We start from the raw sequence: 6,757 nt of genomic DNA on the forward strand, positions 1-6,757 counted from the left end.
ACATTGTAAGTCATCTTAGGGTAGGGAAAATCTGTACTGGCCTTTCTATTTTCAGTTCCATAGTGAGGCTTGAGTCACTGTGTTCCAGCCTCAATGAATTAGTGATAAGAGAAAAGGGCACAGAAAGGTTATCAGGAACCAGGGTTATCTGGCATATTTGCTCCGCTCTGCCCTGGCATCTTTCTGTGTGCTCCTGCCTGAGCACTCGCCTCTTTTCCATCTGTCTTTTTTCTTTCTCCAGCATGCTGTTGGAAGGGGAATTCAGAAGGCATTTGGCTGAGGGGTACTTGGAAAGGGCAAAACCCAAACCACAGTGGTGACCAGGTGCTTAGTGGCAGCCCCAGCTGCAGATATGGTGAGAAATAGCCAAGGAGGGGACTCTCCATGACCACAGAAGATGGAATGTGCACTAGGGACCTGGCATTCACTGTCAGGACAATCCAGCCAGGGTGACAGGTGGCGCTGCAAGAGGTAGGTGGAGTACACAGAAGGGATTTGGGGAACAGGAGATCCATGGAGATCCAGACATGCAGAAGGTCTCAGCGTCGGCTTGTCTGGCAGCTTGGAGTAGGCGCTTGCCTGGAGTGGTTGGGTACTCAGCCTGGCTGAGGCTTGTCTGGGACTTTCCCTGTCATTGTCCCTCCTGACCTGAGAGAAGCTGTAGGTGCCCCAATGGCTCAATGGGAAGATGTAACCCCAAGTTGATGTAACAAGTCAAACATCAGCAAGTGGATATAGTCATCATGGTTAAAATTGTTTTAAATTCAGGCTCGTTTTCCCCCTCTGGCCTTCCTAGACTGTCCAGGTGCCAGCAGGATGACAGCCATCAATTTTACATATGGCAGAAGGCTGTCTGGGCAGCCTAAAGATCTGCAGGTCTGGAGACTGGCCTGCAAGGACTCATCAGAGTTCTTATATTCCTTTCAGGAGGAAGGCGTAGAAGGCTGGTGCACAGGCCAGGGAAGCAACTCAGGCATCTTTGGGGAGTAGAAAAAGTGGAGAAAAGACTGAACTGACCGCTATTCTGGATGAGAAGGACTACGACTGTATATGGTATTTGAAGGCTGGTGAGGTCTGGGACACTTGAGTGATATGGCTGTGCTGTGAATGATGTCACCCAGACAGAATGTCCATCCCAGTTAGGTAACAGGTAGGGAACTAGGGTACTGAGGGTCTCAGGTATAATGTCCTGAGGGGTTCTTTGGGACCAAAGATAATAGAGGGTGTATCTCTTACGCATCTTAGAGCTTTAGGAATGCTGTAACTCAGGGCTTCATGAATCCCTGGGTCAAGAAGAGGAACAGGTGGAGGAAGGAGCAAGTTTGATAAACCAGAGAAGAAAGTCTGGTGATCAAAACCCGGAGACAAACCTGAGGATGACATCAGGTGCTGAGTATTACGCTGGGTACTCCGGGGTACGTGCTATTCAGTAATGGATGGGTGTGTACACAGGGAGGCAGGCTGGACAAATATCTGAATCAGAGCCATGGCTCAGGGATGATTTTTTTTTTTTTTTGAGCTGCCATAGGTGTGGTATATGGGCAGGCCACTGTCGTTAGAGGGACAGAGAGAGAATGGAACAAACAACTGAGTCGGTTTAGTGCTGAGTGTGTTCATCTGGTTAAAGACTAATTTCCTAGTTCCAAATATGGAATTGAGAGCATGTTTTTTTTTCCTCTAGCCAAGTGGCCCTTTACAGGCAGATCAAAGACTCTAGGGATAGGTAAATACAAAAGGAGCTTCACTGATACCTCCCTTAGTCTCCGGATCTGGTGGGCAAGTTGAAGGAGTTTCCCAGCCCAAGAGAGAGTAAACGTTTATAGCTCTTGCTAGTCCCAGCAGGGTCCAGTGCTTGTGTAGGCAGAGAGGGGTCTGCTACCCCAGCCTCCTGCAGGCCCTTGGACAGCAGGGATCTGGTCAGAAAAGGGCAACAGTTGAGTCAGTAAGTTATGATGGGTTTAACAGTAACAGCCTGGATGGAGTTCACGTTCTGTTATCTTGGGCTTCCAGAAAGAAAACCAGAGATGGCCTCTTTCATAGGACTAAGCAAGTATAGTCCTTGTCTTACTGAGTACAGCCAGGTATTCACAGTCTAGGTCACCAGGCATGGGATGACCATATAATTCATCATTCAGGTAGACACTTCAGAGAGTGAAAGGGGGCATTAGTTGTTCTGTTGGCAAAACAGGGGTAAACTTGGACATCTCTGGACAACCAAGACCTGTAGCCACCCAACTCAGACACACTGACCCATTCCTTTCCATTTTATTATGAAAAGCTAGCTATGCTCTTAAATTCAAGCATAGCATTTGAGTCTAAAGTAGGATTGTCAGATAAAATATAAGATGTCCTGTTAAATATGAATTTCAGATTAACAAATACTTTTTTAGTATAAGTATCCCCTAGATATTTCATAAGACATACTAAAAAATTGTTGTTGTTTATTTGAAATTAAAATGTAACTGGGCATCCTGTACTTTCCTTTGCTACTGGCAACCCTAGTCTAAAGTTAAACCACTGTCTTATATCCTTATTTCATCATCCTGTTCATGATGTAAGGCTTTTAGGCTTCAACTGATTTAGGGCATAGTTTGGTTGCCAAAAGGAGATGGAGGCATCTGTCCCAATTGGCCCAGTTACCTGAGCTACAGAAATCAGCTTTCTTAAATTTCTGTGTGCCAGGAATAGGCTGGGACTCGGTCCCAGTGCCAGGGGTGTGCTGGGCCGGCAGGTGAGAGAGGGACAAGGAGCTGAGTGGGTAAGCATCCTCTCCCCGCCTTTGCTTGATCTCCTAGCCCGTGGTTCTCATCCTGGCTGCACATTGGAATCACCTGGGGAACTTTTAAACCCACTGATGCTTGGGCCCCACCCCCCAGACCAATTAAAACAGGATCTCGAGGGGTGAGCTCTGGCATCCATGGGTTTCAAAAGCTCCCCAGGTGATTTTAACAGAACCTTAAACAGAACCTCTGATTTCATCAGAACCATGAGAACCATTGACCTACGCCCTCACTCTGATGCCAGTGGCCTCCATTCTGCTTGCTTGATTCCTCTGCTTCAAATACCCTCCCTGTAGTACTGGACATTTTAGAGTCCAGAAAATATGACTGCAGCACATTTTCCATGTCAGAATGGTGGCGTGGTTGGGATTTGCCTGGAAGAGTTCCTTGTCCTTCCAGGACCTTGTCTCATGCGGACTCCTGGCTCTCTGCAAAGCTCCCTCCTCTCTCCTGCTCCAGCCTCTCTCCAGCTTTGGCTTTCCCTGCCTCCTGCATGTCTGCTCACAACATGTCAATTCCCAGTTCACAGCTGGTCTCCTCTCAGGCCCTGCCAGTAGCTGGCCTCTTGGCTTGCACTGAGGACCCCTGGAGAGCTGTCTCTGCATGCCATACTGATGGCACTGCTGCTGTCTAGGCCCCGCCTCTTTCTGGCTTCTGCCCCAGGGGGACCAAGCCCCAGACATTTAGCCAGAGGGAAAATCCAGATTTTACATTTCCAGAGCAGGGATTGATTGGTGGATGCTTCAAGGCTGCTGTATCAAAGTGCCATATTCTTTCCAAGAAGCCGGGGAGGATACCGCGGACGGGCAGCAGAAAGGGGTGAGCTGTGCTTTGCTTTCCAAATGGCAATAAGAAGGGCCTGGCTGTGGCACCCTGTCCACACATCACTGAAAACGGACTCTCTTGCCACATTTGGAATTGAACCCAATGAATTTGAATGAGCTCTGGACAGTGACGAGAGCAGACCCCTGAGCAGGATATAGCAAGAGCTTTTGGGTTATTCATTCACTGAATACCAACCATCTGCCAACGACTATGCTACGTGCAGAGCGTACACTGGTGAATAAAACAGATTTGGTCCCTGGAGCCTATGAATCTTACCATCTAGTCACAAATCATTGAAAAGAATAAGAATATGGAGGAAAACTGGGATGGAAATACTGGAACAGAGTGAGGGTGAGACTGAAGTGCCTGGACACATAGTGCCTTTGAAATGTAGCGTTTCACCCAGCCAGCAATCAACCTCTGGACCCTTTTGAGGCACAAGGCCACAAGCTCAAACTCTTTAAGCAAACAATAGGCTAGTGCACATGGAGCTGTTTCTTAAACCCAACTGTTCACACAGCAGCTACAAATCTGTTCAGACAACCCCCCCCCTCCACCCCCATCCACAACTGTCTACGACAGATGCTCAGCAGTGTTGCCTCCCGCCACCGGCTCGCAGTCAGGACGAGAGAGCAGGTTTGAACGTCTGCGGCTCCTGGAGCTTCGCAAGCTGCATCTTCTGTGCCCAGAGGCAGCTTCTCCTCTCCCCTGCTCTCCTCGCAGAACAATAATGATTTTTTAGAGGCCTAATAAGGAGGGTTTGCATTGAATTATTAAACAATGAGCATTGAACGATGTGCTTTCTTTTTTTCTTTTTCAGTACCTCGAGATTTTACCAGTCAATGTTTTCTTGCACCAAGGCAAAGATGTGTATAACATCGAAGCAGACGATGTCTTCTTATTTAGTATGTTACCAACTTTTGAAACCCTGTGCCCTTTAATAAACTTTGAAATGTCTCATGCCTTCCTTTCATTTTCTGAAATTCAAAATAAATTAAATATAAGGGAGCACAAAAGCACGAGAAGAAAGCATTGCTTTGTTTTCCAACCAGGCCCCCAAGCCGGCTCCCTTGAGATGCTGGTGGGCGAGCACAAGCACCACCCCCCACCCCCAGTTCCTGAGAATCATTGTTCCAAATGGCAATAGTCACATTTGCCGTGTTCACTTGAGGGGAACTTTCCATTAGCAATTTCAGTAGTAAACATTTTCTATGTGCAATAAAATAGGAAGTGTGACCAGTGAAAAATTGAGACAGACTTTATACAAATGAAACGAGAATTTGTGCAACCAAATGAGCATTGTCCCTTTGAAATGGCCATTTGGGTGGCCTCCACATGTCTCTAGGCTAACACCACAGCTCAAAAAAATTTGTGGGGTGCTCATTTAGTGTAGCACAGGGAAAAAAGCAGATGCTTTGGAGTCAGGTGCTCTGGCTGCAAATCAAGTTTTGTTACTTTTAGCTAGAGCCACCTTGTCTTAGGCATTTAACTTCTTTCTGAGCCTCAGTTTCCTCATTGGTAAAATGAGAAAAAAATAAGAAAAAATGATGTAAAGTGTCCGCACATCCCAGAAAGCCCGATAAGTAGCTTTTAAGAACATTAACTACCACTAATGACATGTCTTTTTTAATTTCATTCAAAGATCTTTGAGAAGGATTTTTAAAAAATTCCAAGTCTTTTAAAGTCAAATTAGGAGAATAGAAGTGGATAATAAATGGCTGGCAATTCTTGTTTTGGTGGGGGAAAAATTGTGTTGCTATGGTCACCAGCCTAAAATTTTATGCGGTTCATTAAGTGACTCTGAAGTTAACTCCAAAAGATGTTTCCAAAATGTTCTGAACCACCACACTCTCCTTGGAATTGGACATGGGCTCGCTGGGTGGCCCCTTTGAAGTGGATTCAACTCCTTTGAATGTTTAAGTAAGTTGTTTGGTGTCAAAGAAATTCTCTTTGCTTTATGGTCACACGACATATATAGACCCTGTAAAAAAGACTTAATTATTGTAACTCTGCCTCACCATTTCCTCTATGTCCAGGTATATGTCTTCCTTCTTTGAACAGTGGTGTGTAGTAACCAAAGACTTTTTTCTCTTTTTTCTTTTTTTCCCCTTTGATTTCCAAACCTTTGCAACTGACGCAGGAAAATGAGACCCAGTCCCTGCTACCAAGAGCTACTGAGATTATTCCACAGTTTCGGCGGCTTTCAGCCTTCCATTTTCCTTGTCTCACCCCAGATGCCAGGCATACGCGATAGCAGTAAAAACAAAGTCTGTTGCATTTCTGGAATGTTATTAATGCTTAAGCAGCCCAGGGATTGCAACAACTAAGATAGACATCCCCACCCCCCACTTTTTTTTTTCTCTAGAGAGCAAAGAGCAACTTTTTTATCCATAGAGCAAGGGGAACTTTGTCCAGAAGTCACTCAAATGCATTCTGATCTCCCTCTGCTTGTCACCCCAGCCCCACAACTCCTGTCTCTATTTCCCCATAGGAAAACCACGTTAGGTATAGGAAGTGATATTACACAATAGCAGTACGAATCCAGTGTTTGTGTAGGGTAATTTTAATGGCACTGCTGAGCTCCACCCTTCCTCCCACTAACAACGTCAGAAAGGGAGTTAGCGAGGGACAAAATCATCTGTTATTGTCTCTGCATGGATTTGAAAATTGCTCCCCCCAGGGTCTTCTAGGGGTTTTAAGGATAAAGGTGTTCATCCAACTGAAAAAATTGTATATCTACAAGCAATTTAAGATTCAGCATGTCTGGCAATTCACATTTTTTTAAAGGATGAGAAAATGCAGCATGAAATGTGAATATGTATGCTGTGTGGGGGAACTTCGGAAGCTTTCACTGTCATCTTACAGCCTTTAAGATGGAAGCTCTTGAGGATGTTGGATTATAAAAGTCATTCTCTCATTTCTGGGACTTGAGGACATGTCTCTGAGCATATGTGAGATCATAAATGTGCTCTGAGCTCAATGGAAGAGAGGTTTATCTTCAATACTGGCATTTCTACTTCTCTAATGAAATCGTATTGCGCCTCTTTTTATGAAAAGTCCTATTTGCCCTTCCCCTGGCCTGGGGCTGATGGGATTCACTCTCTAGAGCCAGTGTGGCCAGCAGCAACAGGGCAGACTGGGTTAGCTGCTGT

General features: G+C 45.6%; 1 long non-coding RNA gene across 1 annotated transcript; it reads left to right on the top strand.

The window, feature by feature from the left end:
- The first annotated feature begins 203 nt into the window (after nt 1–203).
- Nucleotides 204–4,551, top strand: LOC123626854. Its single transcript, XR_006731046.1, has 3 exons — nt 204–471; nt 928–1,053; nt 4,426–4,551. It is a non-coding gene; the product is annotated as an uncharacterized LOC123626854 (long non-coding RNA).
- Nucleotides 4,552–6,757: the final 2,206 nt, after the last annotated feature.

This window comes from Lemur catta, chromosome 23 (genome assembly GCF_020740605.2).
Source record: "Lemur catta isolate mLemCat1 chromosome 23, mLemCat1.pri, whole genome shotgun sequence".
Taxonomy (NCBI): Eukaryota; Metazoa; Chordata; class Mammalia; order Primates; family Lemuridae; genus Lemur; species Lemur catta.